Consider the following 12498-nt stretch of genomic DNA (forward strand, 5'->3'; position numbering starts at 1 on the left):
GAGGTGGATGTTGTCGTCAATGTTGTAGGTTGTGGCATGGAGACGTGGAATTTAGTTGTTGTCTTGCAATTTCTTATTAGGAAGAAGAAGAAGAAGAACAATTCTGGACTTGCCCTAGATTTAAAGAGAAAAAGTAGCTCTGGATCGTCCTAGATGAAGTAGTTCTTCAATTTTTTATTTTTGCTATTTTCATTTTAAAAAAAATAACAAAATTTTGTTACAATTATTTTTCTCCTCTCATGTAATAATAAGGAAAATTTGAATTGCATTTAATTTTTTTTGAATTCTATATATAATATGTGGATGTATAATGAGATTATTTATAAAATATATGAAATAAGTCTAGATAATTTTTTTTCTAAAAAAAGTCCTAATTATGGATTTAAATAATTTTAAATTGTTTAGATGAATTTATATTAAAATATTTTGATATGGATTAATTTCAAAACAAATTTTAAATTACATTAAGTTAAATTAAATTTTAAAGTGACGAAACAAAAAAAAAATGAATAATGAGTAATTTTAAATTAAATAAATTCAAATCAAAATAGTGGGTATGGCAAAAAATGACCAACTTCGTAGCACTTATAATTTGGTCTGAATGTGTATCCAACAATTCAACAGAAGTGACTCCTGTCAATTAGTTTCAAAATCTGATATGTGACTTTATTGGAAAATTCATTGCTTGACTGCAATTGTTAATGACAACAGGAATTGGCAATATGGTCTAAAGATATTATCAATTGGATCATTCGATGGACGCAGAGCACCCATTTCCATAACCTCTCAGTGGATCATCCGTTTACAAATGAATATATTTCTTCAGCTATACAGAGCTAGTCCCATAACAAGAACAGATTTAAATCAAAGAAGCAAAGATACCTGCCTTCTTTATGCAGATGCAGAGTCTCTCAACAAAACCAGCTTCTGAAATATATATTCAACCATGAAAAACGCAGACAATTGCGACAAAGTCACTAAAAAGCTAATTGCTTTATTAAAATATTATACTCAATGGATGGTTGAAGTGGAGACGTATCACGGAAGTCTCAATGGATCGCAAGATTTTCAATAAGTTGAAAGAAAAATTTTACCATATAACCGTATGACCGGCCATGTTATATGGTAATGAGTGTTGGGCACTGAAAGAGTCGTATGTGTCTAAGATAAGAGTTGCGGAGATGAGAATGTTAAGGTGAATGAGTGACCATACTAGACTAGATAAAGTCTGTAATGAGAGTATTAGAGAAAAGGTAAGAGTTGAGCCAATTGAGGATAAGTTGAGAGAAGGGAGATTAAGGTGGTTTGGTCATGTGAAACGTAGATATACGAATGCTCCGGTTAGGTCTAACTAGAGTACATTAGGTTAGAAGATAGAAAGAAAAGAAGGGGTAGACATAAATTGATTTGGAGAAGAGTAGTACAACATGACCTTGAAGTATTATACATTTCTTAGGATTTAACTCAAAATCGTTTAGAGTGGAAAAAGAAAATCTATATAGCCGACCCCAATTGATATGACCTTATGAACTATGGAAAATTACAAGAAAAACAAGTATTCAACTTAAAAGAACTCATAATGAGAAACATTGGCAGATTCTGTGGTGCATACCCAAAAGCTAGATCCCAAAGAATACTAACACAGCAGAGGAAATATCAGTTTACTATCGACTTCAGGAGACTAGAAGGGGTGGGTTTCGGGATCATATAATATGACAACCAAAGCGATAAAAACCCACACTATGAGGACGCCAATCACAGCAGTTCTCCACAAGTAATCCCAGTTCTAATTAATGGGAACGTCGGCCTCAAAATTCAGATGTGGTGACAGCAGATCCTCACCATCACTAACATATTCAGTTGAATCTATCCTGCGGATCTCATTTATGGCCTGTGGCTGTTGCATAGAATGGATACTAATGTTTGAACATGTGTTGCAAGTGCAGTTGCCACCTAGATATGACGGGAGTTCCCGAAGATAATCGCTCCTGTGGTATTCGTTTCCTTCAATTCTCAACTTCTTCCGGGTGACGGGTTTCAAAACCTGTTAGAACCACAGGAGATAATATAGGCAAAGATGCAATTGAAACCAAAGAATTTCACAGGACAAGACAATAAGTTCAACAGCACGCACAACCCTCCCCCTCCAAAATAAAAAAGGAATACCTTCTTCTAAGGGTCTGTTTGGATGGAGGTGAGGGAAAGGTAAATAATGGAAGGGTAAGAAAGGGTAAGGAGAGTTACAATAAAAAAAATCTCATGTTTGGAAAGGAGTGAATTAATAGAAAGGTAAGGAGAGGTAATGTATATTCTTTATGTTTGGGAAGAGGTGAAGGAGAGGTAAAATTAAGGGGTGTAGAAATAGAAATATTCGTAACTATACTCTCTCCCTCCTTAACCCCCCTTACAACCCAATATAGAATGTAAAAAAAATTGAGATTTGAGGGGTAAGGGAGGGTAAGGCTTACTCTCTTACCCCCCATTAACTCGCCTATTCCCAAACAAGGATAAAATAATTAATTATCCCTCCCTACCTTTATTTACTCTTCCCTTACCCTCATCCAAACAGACCCCAGGAGCATGACTACTTTTTTTTCTTTTTTGGGAAAGTAAAAGGAGCAGACATAGAGAGAAGGAAGATCAATTAATCAAATCCTAATGAGACTATGAGAGTAATATGCTTACCTGAATAAAAGTTTGAACAATAACTCGAAAAACTGGAGGAAGCCGTATGACAAGCAAATGGCCAAAAGACAATTGGGGAAATTATCTTGCAGAAGCGAGGAACAGGATCTCACCATCTGCATTGGAAGTCTCAATGGAGATATCCCATTACAATCAACAAGAACTGTAATCTGAGGATTATCCTTGCCAACCAAATGAAGCACACCATGCTCTACCTGAGAGACTGGAACATCAATGATTAATTGATATTAATATCACAAAGTGCAAGAAACAAAATAAATTAATACAAACAACCACTCTTAGTTGACTCTCAGCTCAAGTTTATCTTTTCAGCACTAAAATGAGTAAATCTTTTAGTATAGCAGGTAGACTAGATGCTTAATTAATCCAGTTACATTTGTTGAGCTTTGCTTAGCAAGATAATTATACTTCTAATAACAGAAAAATAGGTGATCATCCCTTGTTGCAACATTGTATTAATCTAAAATGCTGAAGCAGGAAGCCAGTTGTTTTGTTAAGTCTTTCCAACATGTGAATATATGTTCATGGATGCTCCCAAGAATATAGGAAGAAAATGACTAGAGGAGACGTTCTCCAGGCATTCAATACATAGAAACGTCAGCATATTTGCCTCCCATTAAAAACTTATAAAGTGAAAAACACTCCCTTAGTTATTCAATTGATGAGAGCCTTATTCTTCAGATGGAAGTATCCCAAGGGTAATAAGGCATGAAATCCAAGTAACAGTTTAATCCAGAGACAAGCAACTTACTGAGTGCTTGAGCAGAGCGAGGTCTCTCATGAAGTGGCAAATTGAGGCAAGCTAGTCCAAGGCGTACGATGACGCAGGGCCTGTCCTCCACATCAAATCCATGCCAGAACACCATATTCGACCACATCTCAAGCTCTTGTTCTGAAAGAATTCTGTAAGTCTCCCTCCAACGGATTGTCTTCTTAATTGATGATAAGAAGCATGAAAAATCCCCATTTGCAGCAGCAAAAAATTTATGGAGCTCATCCTCATTAATTCTGCACAAACACCTATGTCATGGTCTGCTGCAACATGAGAAGTCAAGAATTCAACAATACGTGTGTGACGTTTAAGAACATAAAAATTGTTCGAAACCAGTACCAGTAGCGCTTATCAGAGGAGTGCAAATGATTTTAAAAGCATTCTCAATCAATAGGCTCTCTATCAAATTTTTCTTATGCTTCAAATTGGGGCTGTATGACAGGAATCAGAATGGACCAACTTTGTTAGAACCATCAACTTCTGTCAAAATATTCACAAGTGATTCCAAAGTATGGTGTTGGACCTTAATAAGCATCAAAATGGATGATATATGAAAATTTCTTCAGCTTAGAACCCATTTGCTTTGAATATGTTTAATAATGGATGCAGAACGCTGATTAGTCAAAGCCTTTAACAAGATCGTACAAATTTTGAAAGCCATGCTGCTCTATTTTTCTTTGTTATTTTCTAATTTAAACATTTTTGAAACAAAAGAAGACAGAAATTACCTTTCTATTAATGCCATGCCTTGATTTTCTAGCTCTTTTAGGAGTTGCATCCAAATTTCAGATTCAATACTTTGAGGATTCTCATCGGTAGTCCTGCAGATCAGACAAAAAGTAATGAATTATGTAAGAAGTAGACATAACCCATAACAAACAATAATTAAAGGAAATTCTTCTAAAATAAATGCAATTTGAAGGAACTTCAAGAAAACAAAACTTGTGAAACCTTCATGCTATGATTTGCAGATCAATAAATTCCCAAAAAAAGTAATCTTCAACAACACATCACAACTAAACAATTAATAAAATCCAAATCTGGTTTTGTCAATATACCTTCAAACAAGATTCAGAAAAGAAATGACCTACGCGTTTAAGCTTCAAGTAGCCTTTAATGACTTATAATCTTATAAAGTCAACAAAGCAGGGTTTCGGGAACATCCAGTAAGCGAGCATGTCAAACACTTGCCCAGTATCAATACATGTGTCCTGTCAACTCTAGCACAGGATCTTAACAAACTTTATGGTGCATGACATGCAGCGCCAAAGCATCAACTGACCCAAATCAACCCAATATAGTCTGGGTTAGGCATCAATCACCTTCGTATCATACTATCATCTATAACCAAACCATAGAGTTATCTATTCATATTATCAATAATACAATCAAATTAACATTTAATTTAACTTATAGGTTTTGGCTCAAATCTAAGATTCAGAAGAAAGATTCTAAAATCAGCAGCATTTACTTTCAAACAGAATGCTAATGCCTAGCCATTAGCCATTAAGTTGTTAAAAGTTTTAGCATCAAGTAAATTAGCTTATTCACCCATAAGGATGAGGTAGCATAACATCAGTTCTACCGTTTGGTTTCTCAAGTTAGCATATGTATATGAATGTTGGAGTTTTAGGCAAACTCAACTCAACTCAACTAAGCCTTTATCCCAAAAATTTGGGGTCGGCTATATGGATTCGCTTTCTCCACTCTGAACGATTTTGGGTTAAATCCTTAAAAATGTGTAATGCTTCTAGGTCATGTTGTACTACCCTCCAAGTCAATTTAGGTCTACCCCTTTTTTTCTTTCTATCCTCTAACCTAATGTGCTCTACTTGTCTAACTGGAGCCTCCGTATGTCTACACTTCACATGACCAAACCACCTCAATCTCCCTTCTCTCAACTTATCTTCAATTGGCACCACTCCTACCTTTTCTCTAATACTCTCATTACGGACTTTATCTAGTCTAGTATGGCCACTCATCCACCTTAACATTCTCATCTCTGCAACTCTTATCTTAGATGCATACGACTCTTTCAGTGCCCAACACTCACTACCATATAACATAGCCGGTCGTATGGCTGTACGGTAAAATTTTCCTTTCAATTTATTGGGAATCTTACGAACACATAAAACTCCCGTGGTACGTCTCCACTTCAACCATCCGGCTTTAATCCTATGACTAATATCCTCTTCACATCCCCCATCTACTTGAAGGACTGAGCCTAGATATTTAAAGTGATTACTTTAGGTCATTATTACTCCATTCAAACTAACTCCTTCACTATCACCAGTTTAGCCTTAATTGAACTTGCAATGCATGTATTCTGTCTTCGTTCTACTTAACTTAAAACCCTTTGACTCTAGAGTACTTCTCCATAGTTCTAGCTTTCTATTGACTCCTTCTCGTGTCTCATCTATCAGAACAATATCATCCACAAACATCATGCACCAAGGAATAATCTCTTATACATGTTTCGTCAGTTCATCTAAAACTAATATAAAAAGGTAAGGGCTTATGGCTGATCCTTGGTGTAATCCAATTGAGATCGGAAAATCTCTTGTGTTCCCTCCTACTGTGCGCACAATAGTAGTTGCTCCTTCATACATATCTTTCAATATTGTATGTACCTAATAGATACCCTCTTTTGTTCTAACACATTCCATAAGACCTCTCTTATAACACTATCATAAGCCATCTCCAAATCAATAAAAACTATGTGTAGATCTTTTTTCACATCTCTATATTTCTCCATCAAGCTTCTAATGAGAAAGATCGCTTCCATAGTTGAACGACCGGGTATGAAACCAAATTGATTGAGAGAGATAGAAGTATCATGACGTAGTCGATGCTCCACAACTCTCTCCCACAACTTCATAGTATGGCTCATGAGTTTAATTCCCCTATAGTTTGAGCAACTCTGTATGTCTCCCTTATTTTTAAAAATAGGTACTAAAATACTCTTCCTCCATTCATCCTAGAATCTTATTAAATAATTTAGTTAACCATGCCACTTCCATATCTCCCAAATACTTACACACTTCAATTTGTATTTCATCGGGTCCACAGGCTTTTCCCACTTTCATTTTCTTAAGTGCTTCCTTTACTTCTAAAGATCTAATCCTTCTAGTATAATTCACATTCTTTTCTATTATTCTATAATCTATATTCACGCTATTACCATTTTGACTATTATTAAAGAGATCATTAAAATAATTTCTCCATCTTTCTTTAATGTCCTCATCTTTCACCAACACTTTTCCTTCTTTATCCTTAATGCACCTAACTTGATTGAGATCTTGACATTTCATTTCTCTCCTCCTTGCTAATCTATAAATATCTTTCTCCCCTTCTTTAGTTCCAAGTTTCTCATATAACTTTTCAAAGGCCTGTGCTCTTGCTTGACTAACTGCCTTTTTTGCCTCTTTCTTTGCTATCTTGTACTGTTCATATGCCTCATTATTATCACATTTAGGTAATTTCTTATACCATTTCCTTTTTCTCTTCACTGCCTTTTGTACTTCCTGATTCCACCACCATCTCTCTTTTGAGTGTGGTCCATATCCTTTAGATTGTCCAAGTACTTTTTTAGCTACTTCTCTAATCTTTGATGCCATCTATATCCACATATCATTGGCCTCCATATCCAGCTTCCATACTTCGGACTCGAGAAGCTCATTTTTGAACTTCACTTGCTTTACTCCTTTGAACTCCCACCACTTTGTTCGAGCTACACTATTTCTTCTGACCTTACTTGAATTGTTCCTAAATTTGACATCCAAGACCACCAACCGATGTTGACTTGTTAAAGCCTCTCCTGGAATGACCTTGCAATCCTTGCATAGAGCTCTATTTGTCTTCCTAGTTAAGAGGAAGTCGATTTGGTTTCTATGTTGCCCACTTTTGAAAGTCACTAAATGTGACTCTCTTTTTATAAAGTAGGTATTTGCTAGTATTAGGTCATATGCCATAGCAAAATCCAGGATGTTTTTTCCCTCCTCATTTCGATTGCCAAAACCAAAACCTCCATGAACATTCTCATAACCTTGTCTATCACTTCCTACATGCCCATTCAAATCTCTACCAATGAAAACATTCTCTTCATTCGGTATGCTTTGCATTAAATCATCCATATCTTTCTAAAACCTTTGTTTACTCTCATGTCTAGTCCTATTTGTGGAGTATAAGCACTAACTATATTTATTGTTTCTCCTTCTAGTACTAGCTTTACTAGTATAATTCTATCTCCTACTCTTTTCACAGCTATTACTGTGTGTTTCAATGTCCTGTCTATGATTATGCCCACTCCGTTCTTGTTTCTCTCCTTTCCGGTAAACCACAGTTTGTACCCTGAATTACCCACTTCCTTACTTTTCTCTCCTACCCATTTAGTCTCCTGAATGCAAGCAATATTCACCCTTCTCCTTTCCAAGGTATCCACAAGCTCCATTAATTTTCCTGTAAGTGATTCAACATTCCAAGTACCAACTTTGATCCTCCTCCTATCCTGCTCCTTCCTAATTGGCCTCCTTCTATGATATTTTCTATTGTTTTCTATGTCTATCTTGTGTTCTGTTCCACTATTTATTCTACTATTTGTCTTATGGACTAACTTCTTTACCCACACTCGTCCATGATGTAGGAACCCTTGCTCACTTAACACCACACCAGGGTGCCGGCATGGCATGGCGCGTCGCTTTTGGTGAACGCCCTACACCCTTGCATATTTCTCACTATACCCGGGCTCCAATGTAGCGCGTCGTTAGTAGAGGACGCCCCAACATTTATATCATTTGAATCCATATCATATCGTGTGACGAAATTTTTACGCTGGTTGTCACCTACCGCAACCCTCCTCCTTTATCCGGGCTTGGGACCGGCTAAGCGCAAACTACTTAGGCAGAGTTTGAAGTCTTAGGCAAAATTGAAGAGAATTGCCTTTAAATAATAATTTCTCTTTTTAGGGTTTGGATTAACCCAGAAACAAAACAAGAAGAAAATGTCAAAACTAAGAAGTTCATTATTTGTGTACCTTGTATCGAGAGAAGAACGTAGAAGAGATGAGTCAGAATTTGTTTCTGAATGGGACTGAGAATCATTGATATCATTTGCGGTTTCAATATTGGAGTCTGATTGTTCAGAGAAAGCTGTTGCAACTGATAAGAGTAATAAAGACCTCGAGAACATCTAGAAAAATAAGGGGAAAGCAACTATAATTTTTATCTTTTTCCTCGAAAATATGTAAAGCAAATGATATTGGTTATGAAGAAAGCAAGGACAGATCTGCACACCTTTGAGCAAACTGTTCAAGTGAGCCCATCTCTGAATCCACTTAAAGGGTGGATAGCAAAGAACTTGCAGAGCCTGAAGACCACGCCATACAGGGGGGCACTTGGACCTGGAAACTCTTCTTACTGTCTCTAAGGCAGCAACTTTGAGTAAAAAAATAGCTTCATAACCAACTGCACCTCCAGCATCTTTACTACAGCCCAGTGAACATATGTGCTTATGAGCACTTTGTGGAAATGCTTTAGGATCATAAGCATCTAGATTTCTCTCATAAATCTTTTTCCTAACAGCAACGGATGTCGCTTCAGAATTCCCACTTAAACCAGAACTATAAGGTGGGTCTTCCATGGAAATTGATAGAAAAATTAGCTCTAAATTTACATCCTCAGCTAACTAAGAGTGTCTCTCACCGATACTTTATTTTTAAACTATCAGCAGCCACCTCCATTCTGAAAAATGTAAACACAAACCTGATAAAGCTATGCATTAAAGGGTAAATACCTAACTTTTGATGTTTTACCAAACGAATCTTGATCAAATGTCAACCTGTAAGTAGGAAACAGCAATAATAAGATCAGTACATAATATATATCGAAATATTACTTTGCATAAGCAAATTTGGTGCAAAAATGCAACTCAACTCAACTCAACTAAACCTTTGTCCCAAAAATTTGGGATTGGCTATATAGATTCGCTTTTTCCACTCTAAACGATTTTGGGTTAAATCCTCAGACATGTGTAATGCTTCTAGGTCATGTTGTACTACTCTCCTCCAAGTCAATTTAGGTCTACCCCTTTTTTTCTTTCTATTCTCTAACCTAATGTGCTCTACTTGTCTAATTGGAGCCTCCATATGTCTATGCTTCACATGACCAAACCACTTCAATCTCCTTTCTCTCAACTTATTTTCAATTGGCAACACTCCTATATTTTCTCTAATACTCTCATTACGGACTTTATCTAGTCTAGTATGGCCACTCATCCACCTTAACATTCTCATCTCTGTAACTCTTATCTTAAACGCATATGACTCTTTCAGTTCCCAACACTCACTACCATATAACATAGCCGGTCGTATGGCTGTACGGTAAAATTTTCCTTTCAACTTATTGGGAATCTTACAATCACATAAAACTCCCGTGGCACGTCTCCACTTCAACCATCCGGCTTTAATCCTATGACTAACATTTTCCTCACATCCCCTATCTACTTAAATGACTGAGCCTAGATATTTAAAGTGATTATTTTGGGACAGTACCACTCCATTCAAATTAACTCCTTCCCTATCACCAGTTTGGTCTTCACTGAACTTGCAATGCATGTATTCTGTCTTCGTTCTACTTAACTTAAAACCCTTTGACTCTAGAGTACTTCTCCAAAACTCTAGCTTTCTATTGACTCCTTCTCGTATCTCATCTATCAGAACAATATCATCCGCAAACATCATGCACCAAGGAATACTCTCTTGTATATGTTTCGTCAATTCATCTAAAACTAATGTAAAAAAGTAGGGGCTTATGGCTGATCCTTGGTGTAATCCAATTGAGATTGGAAAATCTCTTGTGTCCCCTCCCACTGTGCACACAATAGTAGTTGCTCCTTCATACATATCTTTCAACACTTGTATGTACCTAATAGATACCCTCTTTTGTTGTAACACATTCCATAAGACATCTCTTGGAACACTATCATAAGCCTTCTCCAAATCAATAAAAACCATGTGTAGATTTTTCTTCACATCTCTATATTTATCCATTAAGCTTCTAATAAAAAGATCGCTTCCATAGTTGAACGACTAGGCATGGAACCAAATTGATTGAGAAAGATAAAAGTATCATGACGTAGTCGATGCTCCACAACTCTCTTCCACAACTTCATAGTATGGATCATGAGTTTAATTCCTCTACAGTTTGTGCAACTCTGTATGTCTCCCTTATTTTTAAAAATACGTACTAAAATACTCCTCCTCCATTCATCAGGCATTTTCTTTGAGTTTATAATCTTATTAAATAATTTAGTTAACCATGCCAATCCCATATCTCCCAAACACTTCCACATTTCAATAAGTATTTCATCGAATCCACAGGCTTTATCCACTTTCATTCTCTTAAGTACTTCCTTTACTTCTAAAGATATAATCCTTCTAGTATAATTCACATTCTTTTCTATTGTTCTATAATCTATATTCACGCTATTACCATTTTGACTATTATTAAAGAGATCATTAAAATAATTTCTCCATCTTTCTTTAATGTCCTCATCTTTCACCAACACTTTTCCTTCTTTATCCTTAATTCACCTAACTTGATTGAGATCTTGACATTTCCTTTCTCTTCTCCTTGCTAATCTATAAATATCTTTCTCCCCTTCTTTAGTTCCAAGTTTCTCATATAACTTTTCAAAGGCCTGTGCTCTTACTTGACTAACTGCCTTTTTTGTCTCTTTTTTTGCTATCTTGTACTGTTCATATACCTTTCTTATACCCTTCCCTTTTTCTCTTCGATGTAGCGTATCGTTAGTAGAGGACGCTCCAACGTTTATATCATTTGAATCCATGTCATAAGGTGTGATGAAATTTTTACGCTGGTTGTCACTTACCCCAACCCACCTCCTTTATCCGGGCTTGAGACCGTGCAAATTAATTAGGCAGAGTTTTGGTGCAAAAATGCAATGGGCTATAAATCATCTAAAAAGACCAGGCAAGAATAATAATAATAATAATAATAATAAACTCTTGTTATATAACAATTAATTATCCCGCAATGAAACGGATCAAGATCAATAAAATTAATGAAATTATGATTCTCACTTCCTTTAAAGACCATAACTTTTCTCAGTAGTGAAAATTCAAAGGGCTTAAATTGTAAAATATCGACATCACAAAGAGCTATAACAAAATTTACCATCAACGTTACATAAACAAAAAGAAAATCTTGAAATTCCGTTCAAAAGAACTCACCTGAAAAGCTAGTAACTAATCTGATTGATCTCGGGTGGCTCTGGAATTGGAGAAAATGAAGGTAAATGAGGTGTAATTGGATGAATCCAGCGCTGGGTTTATTAGGGGAACTGTATCGGCGCTTTTTGGTTGGGCCTTTTCCGTGATTTGTTTCGTCTTTTTTTGGGAAATTGAGAGAGAGCTTTTCATTTTGGTTTGTTGTTTCTTACCAACAACTGTCACCATCAAAAGCCAGCAGCAGGAGAAATCAACCCTCAGGAGGGCCCCATTGACACGTGTACAGTTTTTAACCTCCATGAATCATTAGCTGCTGAGCAAGGAGACTGTAATTCCAGACTTTCTGCTCTGACTTTAATATTATTAAATTAATATTTATTATTTAAGATAACTTATTTATAAATTTATATTTAACACATTTAATATTATATTATAAAACTTAATTATAATTTTAAATTGCTATATATTTATAATAACAATAATCTATTTATTTTATAATAATTTTTTTAACTCTATTTATTTATTACAACTATTTTTATATACAGTTAAATAATTTAATTAATTAATTAATTAATTTTCACAATTTGTGCAAATTGTGATGAATTAATATTTAAAAATATTTAGTAATTTTTTTTTTAGAATGTGGATTGAGATCAATAATGCCAGGTGACAGTGTCTGAGATACTTAAAGCATGCATGCATCCCACGTGTCAGTCAATATTGACCACGTGTAAAATGCCTCCTTTTTTTACACTCTAAAATAAACCCCGCTCTC

General features: G+C 35.7%; 1 pseudogene; it reads right to left on the bottom strand.

Moving 5' to 3' along the window:
- Window positions 1-723: 723 nt before the first annotated feature.
- On the bottom strand, window positions 724-11937 carry LOC110632660 (uncharacterized; annotated as a pseudogene).
- Window positions 11938-12498: the final 561 nt, after the last annotated feature.

This window comes from Hevea brasiliensis, chromosome 6 (genome assembly GCF_030052815.1).
Source record: "Hevea brasiliensis isolate MT/VB/25A 57/8 chromosome 6, ASM3005281v1, whole genome shotgun sequence".
Taxonomy (NCBI): domain Eukaryota; kingdom Viridiplantae; phylum Streptophyta; class Magnoliopsida; order Malpighiales; family Euphorbiaceae; genus Hevea; species Hevea brasiliensis.